The sequence below is a fragment of the Alligator sinensis genome, unplaced genomic scaffold (assembly GCF_000455745.1).
Source record: "Alligator sinensis unplaced genomic scaffold, ASM45574v1 scaffold829_1, whole genome shotgun sequence".
Lineage (NCBI taxonomy): Eukaryota > Metazoa > Chordata > Crocodylia > Alligatoridae > Alligator > Alligator sinensis.
In genome coordinates, this window is record NW_005842399.1 from 116,069 (window position 1) to 130,666 (window position 14,598).

The 14,598-nt window shown below is 48.1% G+C and overlaps 1 protein-coding gene across 3 annotated transcripts in view; it reads left to right on the forward strand.

Moving 5' to 3' along the window:
- The window catches only part of FAM163B (family with sequence similarity 163 member B), a 100,111-nt gene that overhangs the window by 31,486 nt on the left and 54,027 nt on the right, over nucleotides 1-14,598 (forward strand). Inside the window, exon 1 of one of the 3 annotated variants that reach the window (XM_006029777.2) lies at nucleotides 13,720-13,863. The exons of 1 other annotated variant lie outside the window; for it this stretch is intronic. The gene's annotated coding sequence lies outside the window, so the exon portion shown is untranslated. Of the gene's footprint in view, nucleotides 1-13,719; nucleotides 13,864-13,929; nucleotides 14,086-14,598 lie in introns of those variants that run through there. One more of the 3 variants, XM_006029776.3, reaches the window with a different exon arrangement.

Below are 14,598 nucleotides of genomic sequence, written 5' to 3' on the forward strand. Positions count from 1 at the left end.
ATCTAAATAAATACAAATCTCCCCTTCGAATTATCCAGAGGAGTTTCTCGTAAAGCCAGGCAGGAAGCAAGATCAACACTCATCCCGCTGTTGATTTGAAGGCTGCAGCGTGAAGAATGCGAGCCCGTCCCTGCTTCTGCCACGTGTTGCTTCCTGTGGACAAGCAGGATTTAAGTAGATCTTAAGGGACGTGGAAGGGCGTGAGGCTGCAGGCTGTGTTGAGGTGGCAGTGACAGGGATAAGAGCTGGGGGCAGGAGATAGGAATAAAAAAAGAACTGAGATGGGGATAGTTTTCGACGTGCGTGTGCCGTCGCTGGTGTTTCTACAGCTCTCTGTGGGGTAAAGTGGTGCCCAGGAAAGAGCTCAAAGAAGCCCAAGGGAAATGGGCAAGCCCCTGTCTGGCCAAGCTGCAGGACCTGATGGGAAAGGAGGTCATGTCACCTCTGAGCCCCACGGCTTCTGGGTTTGATCAGCAATGGGCCGTTACACTGGCTCAAAATAGCCTCCATTGCCTCCGGGACAAGCCAAAACAGCCTACACGAGAGGCCAGGATCTGTCAAAAAACCAACGAGCCAGACTCAGAAGAAATGAACGTCCCATACTCAGAGCCAAGCAGTTATCCAAGCCCTGCGGTGAAGTAATGCACCATCTAAGGTGGTAAATCCAGGCGCCGGCTGATCTCCAAGGATGTGGCCTTCCAGAGACTAGGGGCTCTCCTCTGTGCCAGGCACCAGCTGTGCAGAAGGAACACGTTGGTGTCCAGGTGGACGTAGCTCCTGTGAGGCAAGTGGTGGAGCTTACAACACGAGAAGGTGGACAGCCTAGGTGCATCTCTGACAAGCTCAGCTGCCCTGACCCCACAGAAGGCAAGGACTGCTCACTTGGATAGCCAAGGCCCAGAAGAGCGTGCAATGGACTGGGAAGCCGCAGCTGAGGCATGTCGACTTGGCGGTTGGAGCATGGTGATGCAGAAGTTAAAGTGCTGGGAGCCACCTGGTTCCCTTTAGTGCTGGCCGGTATGGCTGAACTCCCTATTTTTGGAAAATACCCGCAAGTCCCCACTCCACGCAGGAGGGGAACTGCTCCTACACCAGCCAGACCCTCTGTTTTACCCATCTGTCTATTGGGCACAGTGCAAGAAGGCAGCCCTGCCTCCACGGGAGAGGGTGGTTAGAAGACTGAATTAATGCTTGGAAAATGCCTTGAGTCTCTGGGTTGAAAGGAATTATTTTCACCGTATTGTGACAAAGTGAAGAAGCTGGCCAGGTCAGGGCTCCACTGTGTTCGGCACCGTACAAATGTCCAGCAAATGACAGCCCTGCTCCATAGAGAGTATAGTGCATTGCAAGTCCATATGTTTAATCTCTGAGCTCTAGTGACATGCTGAAACCACCGTTGCCTCTGTGGTTTTATTGCCATCGACGACCCGGGATGAAAACCCAGCCTTAAACGGAGATAAGATTCAGCTTCCAGAGCCTTGAAATCAATTCTCCAAGACATTTGTCCTGAGGACCTTGAGAAAGCTGAATCTCTGAGTGGCTCTGTGTATCCCAGCAGCAAGAGGCAAAGCTGCCTACGTGCAACAAAGAGTTACTTACAGGTAAGTAGGTTTAGCCACTCTTGATGCACTAAATTAGGGATTGAAGCAGGCAGCGCCCCTTCCAGCTATAATAAAATGCATTGCTAACGTAAATGTAAATTAAATTTGGGAAAGGGAAATAAAGGAAGCTTGCCATCTGCTTTGCTAAAGATGGGGCATGCAGAATAAGCAGGTCTCAGCGCCCGAGGGCCTCTGACATTCACAGCTCCCATTCGCTGCAAGATCGTGCACTATGCTTGAATGCCCTGATCAAATTTACCTCGGTGCTGATCAGGTTATGTAGAGCCTGACTCAGGCTATATATCAGGAGGCAGCAAATGGCAAGGAGGAGAAGTGAGACGTGACATGTAGGGGAAGAGGCTGATGGTGCAGGTTGGATCCTGGGGGCGAGGGGGGCTCTCTCCAGAGTGATCCTTAGCTCTTCTACAGGCTGCATAATCCATAGAAATCCAAGATTTGGCACAGAAGGGCAGCACTGGTCTTCAGATTATACAGATGGGGAAACTGAGGCTCAGAGAAGTGATTTGCCCAACACTTCCCAGCAAGTCCATAAAGCCCTGGCAGTAGAATCCACTTTTCCCGAGCCCCTATACATGCTCCCCCAAATCCAGACTGCCTAGGCACCCGGTGCACTGAGACCCCCGGCTTATCAAGTTGATCGACACTGCCTTGCCGTCTCCTCATGCTTCTCCATTTATCCATGTCCACCTGCTGCCAGTGATGTTACGCTTAGATGGCAAAGCCTTTTGGCCATCTTTTTGTTCTAGGTCTGTACAGCACCCAGCACAGTGCGATCCTGGTCTGTTTTGAGGATTCGTAGGGGTTACCATAAGGGAAATGATAAATCTATGCCATACAGAAATTCACACAAACATCTACGCATCGCTGTTGCCATCACCGGGAAGTAAGGCTTTCAACAGCAAGTCTTATCACAGGCCACGTGACAAGAGTGGTTGCAATGATGGATGTCCCTTTCTCTAGAGTTAGATATGGGCCGCACTAAAATGCAGCGCTTGCCCCTTCCTCTGTGCATCCCAGTTACTTTGCCCCTTGGGGTGATGGTGAAATCGCTGTAGCTATATCAGCCGTGCCCCCGCCCTCGCCAGCTGCCAAATCGACGGAGATTTTTTACTAAACAAACCTGCGCTTTTGAAAAATTCGTGAGTAATACACGTGGCAACAATCGGTGACTGCAAACAAACGAAACCCCACTGAAGCGTGGGAAGATGAAGAACAGCAGGTGTCTCCGGGGAAGAGGTCTGACGCTGGCATCACGGATGAGGTGAGCGTAATGATTTCTTCAAGGGGTTAAAGGAGACAAGACATGAAGAAGTGCTGGAGCAAAGTGGCTGCCCCTCTGCAGGTGAGATTTTGGGATGGGAAGCCGGGCTGCTCTGTGTGCATGCCCAGGACAAAGAGAATTCCTCCAGGTTTGTGACAGTGAGGAAGAGGAAGAAGGAAGAAGAGAGGAAGAAGATGACTTCCTCCGCCAGTGCAAGATGGCTTGCACTTTGCTGAGGGAGCGATCCGCAGCAGCGGTGCGATTCCTGGTTGACCCTACCCTTTACTCTTAAGTGTTTTAAAAGCCATATTCTTGTGCCCTTCCGCTCACAGACTAGCACCCAGCACCTGGAGCAGGCCTGACCCTCTCCATCTCAGGGTGAGGAAAAGTGTGTCCCCGAAACCCCTAAAATATAACAGACTCAAGCTTGCAGGTGAAACTCCCTTGTGATTTCACTGGAGAGTTTGGCCTGAATCCGCAAGGCAGGATCTCAGCGTGCACAATTTGGCCACGTGGCGTTTGGTCTTGCAGTAGATAAGAGGAACAGAAAGATGCTGGAGGCTCTTTGCTGGGGTGCTGTATCAGTCTCTCTCCTTTGTACTTCTGCCTTGGGGCTGAGGTCTTGACTCCCAGTCGTGCAGTGTGCGCCTTAGGAGCAAGGTGAACCACTTGGTGTGACTTGTTCTTCCATTATGCCAATGGCCAGGTGAGCACTGGGAAGAGCCTGAGGTTTTCAGGCAGCGAGAGGTCACCAATTGGACACGCGGTAGCAGGAAGTCCTGCTGTTGCCTTACGTCCCTGTCCACCCTCTCGGTGATCCATCTTTCCGACAGGCTGCTCTGTGCAGCGCTGCGTCCAAGGGATGCTTCCCCCCGCCCCCATTCTCTCCCTAATTCTCCTGCGGCTTATCCACCTAATGAAATCCTACTGCTCTGTGCATGCTATATTAGGGTTACCATGGATATGGTATTGCAGACATTGGGCTGTGACTTTGTTATATAAACAGGAGAGATGGCCACAAACACCTAAAATAGCTAAAAAGAATGGGACGAGACAAGCATTCTCCAGATGTATTTGGCTCTAAAATATAAAAGCAGGGAAGAGCTTGGTGGCTGCGCAAAAAGAGAGCGAGGCTCTGGGGGGAAGCTGAAGAAAAGAGAAGGACGCTTTGCATTTATCTTGAGCTCCTGCGTGCAATGAGTTTGGTGGCCTTCACTCATTAGAGCTGCAGGGGGGGGATCAGGGGATGCATTCACGCAGGCCAATATATGTCCTCATCAGAAAGTCTCAGCGGAGGAAGAGAGAAAGGATAAACCTGTGTCTGGGGTACAAATGTCGGAGTCAGGAGTGGATTCAGTTCTCTGCTGTGCTCAGGCTTTCATATGCACCCTTGAGAATAAGAAGGTGACTCAGGGCAGCGGGTCCCATGTCCTTCTCTGCTGATTTGCGTCCACAGCATGATGGGGAAGTTCCTTGGGGATCTCTGCTGTGGGTTGTTACAAGGTACTTGAGTTCTGTTGTCCGCCGTCAAAGTTCCCCAAACGTATTCATTGGACTAGTCAGACGATCTTTTAATGCACAGCACAGCACATCTTTTAATGCACAGTGTCTACACGAAGCTCTTTGGTTTGAAACTCCCATTCATTCCCCAGATCTTAATTGATATCCCCCAGTAATTCCCCCATTTATTCCAAAGCCCTCTGTATCCGTACAAGGTCTCTGCGGATCTTGTCAAGCTGGCTGTTAGGTCTGGCCTCAGCGATATTTTGAGCTCCAGTGAAGTCCATGGGACGTGAGCTTGTACTCCAGTCGATCACATGCCTGGGGGTTTTGCCATAGCAGGGCCTAAGTGAGAGCATCTTCCCACCCTGCGATGTTATACGGGAGGGGAAGTTGTACGTTCTTTCTGAGAGAACCAGTCTATATATGGACCCCTTTAACTCGTCGGGGATGTGAGCAAAGTATTGGCTCTGTGCTGGTACGAATCCCCGCTGTGAGCTGTACGGCACGCAGTATCTGACTCCAAAGTCCTCTTGTGGAAGATTTATCAGGATGCTGACAGAGAGAGCTAGTAAAACATGAGAAGCTGAGAAAAACAGTATGGCTGACCTTTTCCGCAGAGCATCTTAATGACAAGGGGAAAAAAGTGTTTGTGAAAGGCTGATACGTACATGTTTGCCCTCTGATAGCAAGGCAAATGCTAGGCAGAGCAGCTCCGCATTGGTTTCCCGGCTTCATTGCTATAGAAGCTGGTCCACCCTCATCCCTGCAAGAGCTTGGGTAGCGAAGCGGTCCTTCATCCAGGTGCGCTGCTGGCTTTGCTGAGGGGTGGGCTGGGCTAGACAATGGCTCCATCACACATTTCCTTTTTGGTGATCCTTTTGGCTGAGGAAAAGAAATCAGAAGCAGCAAGACCATGCCAAGGAAGAGATGGGGGGGGTCATAAGAAGTGGTGCTGACTGTCAAAGTGCAGGCATCCCTCTTAGGAGCCAGCAATCAATAGGGTGGGCTGTTCTCACTTCGATGCACCGAGTCCTGTTCACGTGCGGTCGTGCTCTGCCCCATCGTGGCCGTGGAACAAAGCACGTTCCCTCTGCCGTGCAGTTGTGCCTCCTTGAAGCTTTTGAGCAGGTTGCTGCAGCCTTGCGACAACACCTGGAAGGTGCTTTGATTTGACGTCATTCTGCTATGAGCTGATCACATTTGGTGGCTGCATTGGATGAGCCAAAGCAGTACGCTGCCTCTCTGTAAAAGGAGGAGGCATCAGGCAAAAGGTAGAACAGGAGAATCTCTGTTTTGGGGTATCTATGCTTTGGCCTCCACATGGGTAAACCCTGCCTTCTGCCAGGCCGGTGCATGAGGGAGAGGGAAGGTAGGTTTGTCTAGACCCCCCATCACCTCCTGCCAGTTCTGCGTAGACATCTGTCACCACCCCTCTGGACACGAGGATCTCTTCCAGGCGACCAAGAAAGCATTGGTGCAGAAAGACCACTACTGAGCTGCCTTTAACCCATGTCCCCTGCAGTACATACTCAGGAGATCAAGGACCGCATCCAGCATCCTGCTTGTCTACTCATCACATCACGCTTTGGGGGCAACCACATCACGCCTGAACCCCACAGTGAATATGCTTGGGGTTCAGCTCTGCTATGCGTAAAGCAGTTCTGCCAGCAGGGAGCCTGCCGCTGCAAAGGTCATGAAATCTTGTTACAGCTGAGAAGGGCCAGGGACAAGGGAGGCTAAAGGTGATAGACAACTATCTAGACACCACCTCCCATGCTCCCAGTGCACACGCACCAGCACACAGCTGGACCCAGTGAGCATGCCTTGTGACAATTCTTGTGTGTGCAAAGCACTTTGCATTTGCCTCAGTATTGCAGTTTAACTAGGGAATAAATGTACTGGATAAAAAGGAAGGATTGGAGTGGTGTCCTCCCCCCACTGCCTGCAAAAAAGCTTGCTTTGAAATACCAAATGCCATCTGCGCTAATTGTGATGCAGCCCCGCGTCTCCCCAACATGGTCCATTCAGGGCAAATCCATCGCTGCCGCCTCATTCTGCTATGGACGCATGGAGGTCTCACGCTGACGCCATCATCCTGCGGCTGCGAGTGATCCTCTGGCTCTGTTTTTCTGATGCCGATGCTGCCATCCCATCCGGGCCTCCGCTGTAACAGGCACTTGCTTTCACTTCCCATCCTCCATCTCCTCTTGCTGTGACATGCTCAGCCTGGTGCCATTGCAGCTCCCGGATACCCTTCACCTTGGGATGCTTGCTCATCCATTTGTTTGCGCTCCTGTCTCTCTGCCTGTGAGTCTAAGGAGACAGCTTTCCATGCTTCATTACCTAGCCTGGGGTGGAGAATGCCAGACTCTCAAGAAGTTCAGTTCTGCGTTAACATTTAAAAACACGCCGGATCTGGTTTTTGCTGCTCAGGAACATAACACTGCACTTTGCCCTTCCTCCTGGGCTGTGTGGGCATCATAAGTGCACTTAGGAAATATCCACCTCCCAGGAGTGCGGGAGAGCTCAATATTATGTCGACTGGACAGGAAAGTAAGACATGGAGAGGGGGAATGCACTCTTGGGTCCGCTCCCTGTTTATGCTGATGCGAATGTGTTGTCTCGCTAAGCCCTTAGTGAATAATTTGGGGGACTTCAAGCTCAAACCCCGAAGGAAAATTTTCTTTGTTACCAAATGCAGTTGTATTCCAGTAGCTTGATCAGCAAAGAGGCATGACCTCTTCTGATCATTTTGATATCTGCGTTGTAGCATGGCCACCATTTGTTCCAAGCAAGCTTTTCCAAGGGGCTATTGCTTTGCTCTGTGTTTGTACAGAGCCATGCACAGCTAGCTGCCGGGCAGCCGGGCAGTACAAATAAAGCTTGCAAAAATAACAGGAAAACAACATTTTATTTGTGGATTTGGGTGTCTTTCACAGGCTCGACTCTAAGCTAACTGAAATGTCTCAGTTGCTCTCTTGTCAGCCATCTGTACTTTAACTTTTCATATCTCTTGCATTCAGTCACTCGCTAGTAGCAAATCCCCCTCAAATACCCTCCAAACAAAGCACATTGCAGTAATCAAGGTTTTCCCAAGTGCCGCTGTTGAAAAAGGCCTGACTCCATCCTTGGGAATAGGCTGCCAAGAAGTGTGAAGGGACCATTTGCATTGGCTAGAAAGCAAGGAAACTGTGTGCAAACCTTTTCCCCCCAGACTTCTGGAAATCTATTTCCTATCTGACTAGTGGTAAGTCTATAATGCCTGGGCTCAGCCCTCTTCCCATCACAGCAGATGGGAAAGCTCCCCTGGGCTTCAGAGACAAATAAATGCAAACAGCTCTCCTTACGCCCCTCCAGCGTAGCAGCCCCATGGGCAATTCTGTCCCTCTCTTGAGCAGAGAGACCAAATTTTGTGACAGTTTTGGTCCTCACCGCACCACCTGAGTCCCATCGACAAAACCCTCACCTTCACAACCAGATTCACCGGAGAGGGCTGACGCATGGGATCATGTCACAGTAAGTTAGACCTGTCACGTTCGACAAGGTAGCACAAAGCGAGGGACGCAATCCAACCTGACGTGCCAAGCTCTCAGAGCCACAGGGCAGCTTTTAAAGATGTGTTACATTAAAGGACTCGCAACCAACAGTGTAATATCTGGTGATGTTGCCTATAAATCTCCAGCTCGTTTGACACTTACCGCATGGGACACTCGCACTGCTTCTGAAGCCACATAACGTGCCCCTTTCCCTCGATCTTTCCCTGTTCATTGGATTTACCAAGCACTTCAAAAGACCTTCTATTTTTTTTTAACTAGACCTTTTCCTAGCACTTTTAACAGACACTGCTACAAAGTCTTAGCCCTAGAGGAAGGGTGGGCTGGGCACTAACCCACAGTATGGGAGACTTGGGTTCAATTCTCTGCTTGTGAAGACAGATTGAAATTGCACCAGTTTGATGCTATGCATTGCTTTCTCGCTATGGGGAGTCTACAATCCAAAGGTGTGACCATACCTCATGTAACCATACCCCAGTTAGCTTGGGTACCAATGGCAAGGTAACCCGTGGCCAAAACAAATTCAGCACAGGCTGCAAAACCTGCACGTCTTGTGTTAATTTGAATGTTGCCTTCAATGAAGTCCTGTGCTTGATGCTAGGAAGGAAGTAACCATCTTTCTATTGAACTTTCTGGCTTTAACTGACCCGTGGTGTTCTCAGGAGGAGGGTAGAAAAGCACTGGAACAGGTTACCTCGAGAGGTGGTGGACTCTCCATCCTTGGAAGTTTTTAAGACCCAGCTAGACAAAGCCTTGGCTGGGATGATGTAGTTGGGGTTGGTCCTGCTTTGAACAGGGGGTTGGACTAGATGTGACCTCCTGGGGTCCCTTCCAGCCCTCATCTTCTGTAGTTCTACACTTCTAATATTAATTGTAACATGGCTGTTTCTAGTAGGCTAAATCTTGCCGTTGTTTTCATAGTTCTTACTCAGGCAAAATCCCTCCTGATTCAGTTGTGCCTTTGGCACACTATCGGGGTCCATTTGCACACGGGCACAACCATGTTTACCTTGGTGAGTTTTACATACAGAAACCTGTCCTCGTTTTAGAATCAGTCAGTGACTTTTAAAAGGTGTGTTTCTTTTTGAGCTAGCTGTCAGATGCCCCAACAAATTGTTATTTAAATGTTGTATTTTTTGTGATGACACAAGTTGCAGGATGTCTGCACAGATTACAGTCACTAAGCCTCTATGAGCTGTTTCGTGTAACAAGCTGGTTTTGCAAACTCGTGTCTCTGTGATGAGCCCCACTTCCTAGCCGTTGAATCTGCTTGTGCCTCGTGCCACGTCGGGGATGACACGGGGAACATGATTAATATTTGCCTGGGAATGAGGCGGTGTCAACACACAAAGCCCATTGCAAATCAGGCAAAGTTTTTTCCCCTGTTCCCAGAGGCGATAAGAACTCCATCTGCCTGGCACAACGTGCAGCCTCTGTTAGCAAAGAGCCTCACCAGTGGCCCATTTCATAATGCATATAAAAACAACATACACCATGTACAAGCACCTCTGAGTGCTAAGGAATATTGGAAGTAGGTTTATGGCTCTGGTATGGGAGGGTTTTCTAATTCTATATTATGTGCCTGAACTAACAAGGGATGAACTAATAAACTCTGCAGTAATTCTGTAGAGCAGAAAGTAGAACATGTTTAGCAAGGATGAGAAGTAGGAAAAAGTATTTGGAGGAGGAGGAAGACAGCAGATGAGGATTCAGCATGGATATTACTGGGGATATAGTTGGACCAAACCAAGAGGTTATTACGTCTACGCTGTTTGTAGCTGGCTAAAGCCAGAGGGGAGGAAGGACATTATTGTAATGAAGGTCTTAGCCTTAAATTGGCTTTGAGAGCCTGATTGGAGTCTATTAGATTGCTGTAAGCATTTCATAGTTTCATAGTTGTTAGGGTCGGAAGGGACCTCAATTTGGGTGCTTATTAGGGCAACCGGGATGAAACCCAGAGGCACTAAGAAGGTGGTATTATTCATTAACAGCTGTCACAAGCTTTCTGATCCTCAGACGGGTGCTTCAGAAATACTGTACTAAACTTCATGGGGAAGAAGGGGCTGGGAAATGCTGGTTGCATTTCCATTGGGATTGGGATGAAGACTGGCTCCAGAAGGCAAGTTGTGTGTTGTGGTGACAACGTAGAGTAGATGGACCTCTGGAAGGGCGAAGGAGAATTGGAAAGAAAAGGGAGAACTTTTGTCAAGCTACTGCTTGATCAAACTGGTGCTTGGCCACTAAATGCAAATCTGCGTTTTACTTACGGGTGCATTTTGTACTGTAATATGCATAGCGCCAAAGTGCGTGCCTGTGTGTGCACGCGCATTCTGGAACCGCACTGTTTATTAAAAGCTAATTCTGGGAATTTTTTCAAGTTGGAGTTTTACAAACCTTATCTGAGTCACTCTTGCATCTGGCAAAGCAGAAGATTGTGTAATCCTTTAACAGCATTAAATGCCCTCTGTTAAAAATTAGCACTATTTCAGATGTACATGTGTTTTATTTTATCCCGGAGAGGCCATCTGTTTGATTGGAGTTGTGTCCACTGAACAATTGGTGTTGCTAAAAGATTCTTGAAAATGGAAGCGGCATAATTATCCTCCAGTGAGTCACCGGGGAAGGAAGGCTTGGAGAGTCCTGGCAATAAACACGACAACTGTGAACTGTTTCGGTATCTGTTTCTGCAGATGACAGATTGCTGCTCTTCCTCATTCCTACCTATTCTGCCTCAGACATGTTAAGAAGTGATTCCCAACACTGGGTCATGAGACTTGGGTCTCCGTTTGGGGATCTCTAATCGCATCACGTCAGGATTCACATTCTGGAAGTCAGTTAATACTGTGTAGTTAACCTTGCACTTGAGAACCCCAAGTTCAAGTCCCTGCTTGGCCTCAGACTTTGTGTCACCTTCGACAAGGCTTTCCATTCCTCTGTGCCTCTGTTTCTCATCTGTAAAATGGGCCTAAGATCAGTTTTTTTGCTTTGGGGAGTAACGGAAAGGGCGTTATGTTAAAGGTAGGTAGTTCTGGCAACAGGGCCATATTAACACAATAGGGAGAACCGAAGGATACGCTCATTAGAGATTTGAAAAAATTCCCATTGAAACTTATTTTCCCAATAAAATGTACTTTGTGCCTACATAGGATTTTTTGCAAGAGACTATTTCATTTTCACTGAGCTGAATTTGGGTGGAAACAAAAATGATTTGTCTTACATTTTTCAGGGTGCAAAAGGTGATTTCCCAGCAAGTGTTCATGCCTACCTCTATGGAGAGGACATTAAAAATCATCATCATCATCATCATCATAACAACAACAACAATAATAATAATAATAATAATGACAAATAAGTAGATTCAGCCAGAAGGGAGCACTGTGAGGATCCCACAGGCCATAACGTTTCCCCTTCACTCTTGCATCAAGCCCATATCCTGTGGTTAAGCTACAGAAAATATTGCACACCATTTCATCTGTTCTTTGGCTTGTGTTGTAGGTTTATTTATAGCTAGAGTTTTGCTGGCCCATGAGACTGGGTAAATGACCCATCCATATGCCGACATTTAAACAAGGAGGTGATGTCTAGCCTGCTTGATTCCAGAGCAATAGAGGCCACGCAGGTTAACGCAGCAGCCAGGGGGAGAAGAAGCCAAGGCAACGTGGGAAGGAGGTTGGTGGACCCCCAGTATAAACCAACTTGGAATCAACCTTTTACTGGTAGGGACCACGTCGTGTCATCCATCTCCAATCTGTCCTCTCTCTGCTTCCATTCAAGAGTATTTCATAATAGACTGACTCGGCCCTGACAGAATAATGGATATGCTAAAGACCTCGGTCAATGCAAAGGAAACTGGTTTCTCCTCAAGCTGTCAGCAAAGAAACGGGTGTCTGAGCGCTGGGAAATGTCCCAGCAGAAAAGGAGAGAGAGAAGAGCTTTAGAAGCTGCTGTTAAAAAGACATGGCTCTTTGAATGATGAGGGGGCTGGACATGTGAAGGATTGCTGGAGAGAGGAAGAAGCAGAAGGCGAGTCTTGGAACTGACCAACACCCTGTGGTTCTCGAAGCGGTGAGGAACCGAGAGAGAGAAAGGGGTTGTACATGCAGACTTTGTTGCTTTGTGTCTCTCCTTCCATCTTTCTGCTGGCTCCAGGAATAAAGTGGCGTGAACCTATTTTTTATAAAAGCCTTTGCATTTCTCATTGCAACTGTCCCCAAACTCTTAAGCAGGAAGCGAATACTCTGGGGAGCACGTGCTTAAGGTCTGGTGAAGTTTGGGCACAAAGTCAGCTCCGGTTTTGGGGGCTGAGGGCAGACCACGTCCAGAGAGAGGATTTGCATTTCAGGAGAGACCACAAGTAAAGACAGTCCCTGGACCCTTCTCAGATGCATCAGGCTGAGAAATGGGCAGGGTCCAGTGTCTAGTTGCAAATAAATGCCCACCAAGGCAGGTTCGATCAGGTCTGCGATATATGTGTGAACACAGCAAAGGAGCTGGAGTGTAAATAACCCACCGCTGCTGTTCAGAGGGACATGAGTATAATCCTAAAACCTCTCTTGAAATAATACACCTGGTTTCTTCAGCTCTCCAGGACAAATGAATCTTGCCAAATGATGAGGGTGTGAGGTGAAAGGTGACACTGGACAGCTGCTTCGAAAGGATCACCTTCTGGAGGACCCAGCAGAAACCATGCTGCAAACATTTGTTTAACTCGAGTCTAATTAAATAGGACTGACACCCTTCTGTCCCTGCCCTACAGAGCTTGCAGCCTATTATTTTCCATGCGTGTTTAGCACCGAGCACATCTGAGCCCTGGTCCTTGACTGCAGCTCTTAGAAACTACTTGAATGTAAATAATGAAACCATTTTTCATAAGTTACTTATGGCATCCTCCCAGCCTCCTTACATGATTCAGCCTAAAAAGCCCTGTATTACAGCACCAAAAGCAGACTTGCTCAAGGATACCCAAGTAATTGCTGTACTTGCTTACTATAACCTTTGCTACTAGTTCTGCGCTGGGATCACCGGAGATCTGCTTTGGTGTGTACATTAAAAAAAAAAAAAGCATTTCAGGAAGCCAAGAGGTTACTTACTTTTATAGAGGAATACAGTGCTTCAAACGAAAATGAATGGTCCACATAGAGAACCTGCGACCGTACGTTCACAATCACATACCCAAACCAAGCCGCAATGATAAATTACCAGACAGTGACATTTGACCTACTAAAGCAATAAAAAGCCACGGTTATATTTTCTTGGCATAGTGTTTGAATACTCTGCGCGCATACAGTCTAAACAACCTTGAAACACACTGCAAAGTAACCATGATATAGTGAGTTCGATAATCAGCAACAATGTCAATTAAACAAAGAAAATCACATGAAGACAGTGCCATTGTACATGGACCATTTCCTGCCCAGCTCTTCCACTCCGTGCTATTAGAAAAGATGGCTTGTGTTTTGACTCTCTGCTCAGGCATTTGAACTGCATGCAAAGTGTGCTGAAATTACCGGCAGTAATTAGTTTATTTAGGGAGTAATTAATTAAATGCAACTGTTCTCCTCTGTAGATTAAAAAGAGAGCTGTAACTGATACCTTCTTAAAAGGCAGATGTGCTATAAAGAGGCCAGAGACCAATTATTTCCATTAGACAACAGGGACAGAACTAGTAGTAAGGGACTTAAAACTACAGCAGGGGAGAGAAAAAAAAATGAAGTGAATATTAGGGATAACTTTGCAGCTGCAAGAGCAGTTCGGGGAGCGGAAGTTCAAGCTGCCGGGGGCGGGGAACGCAAGAATCGCTCTGGCTGGAAGCACTCAAGCCCCAAACCAGCTCATCTTTCAAGGATAATTGAAGCAATGCTAGAATGGCCTTCAACAGGGTCCCTTCCAATTCGAGTAATTTGACAACTTTCCAGCAATCTGGGTGAGTCAGCAATAGGTTCTTGTGACAAAGCGTGCAATTATGCAAAGTTGTCAGGGCCTCCGGAGGAATGCTAAGTACGCGCAATTCCCAGGGGAGCTGAAGGGACTGTGCACCGCTCAGGTGCACAGGCCCCGAAGGAGCAGCCACCCAGGACTCCTGGAGAAGCATGGATGGAGTTAGCGTGTTCTTATCCTGCAAGCTTTTGGGACCAGAAGCTTTTAGGTATATTACTATTCATAATTAACAGAGGCTGAGCTGGGTCTCCTTCCTAACCAGGAGCAGTGCCTGAAACTAAGTTTTGGTCAGACTTCTGCTGCTCAAGTACTTGGTGCTTTCGAGTGAAAGCAACCAGATTAGCATAACTGTCTTTCCACGAATAAAACCTTGTGAGTCATCATGGCTAATATTGGAGGAGCACAATACATGCCAGCTTTTCACCCGGCCACGATCCAGATGTAAAGCCGGAGAGAGCTGCAAGTGAGGGATGTAACCAGAGCTATGGGGGAACAGCAAGCAGAGGGGGATGAAAGGCATGGGTATGGAGGTGGTGGAAGCCAGTGGCAGGCAGAGCTGGTTGTCTCAAGCTCCAAATTGAAGGTTTAAAGGCAGGGTGTCATCCCCCCGATGGAGAGAGGCTGGAGCATGTCTGTAAAAGATGTGGCCTGTCCGCTCACAGATTGCAGTCACAGGGGGAGAAACTCTCGCTTTGGTGGAAAAGACAGAGGAACCCGGTTC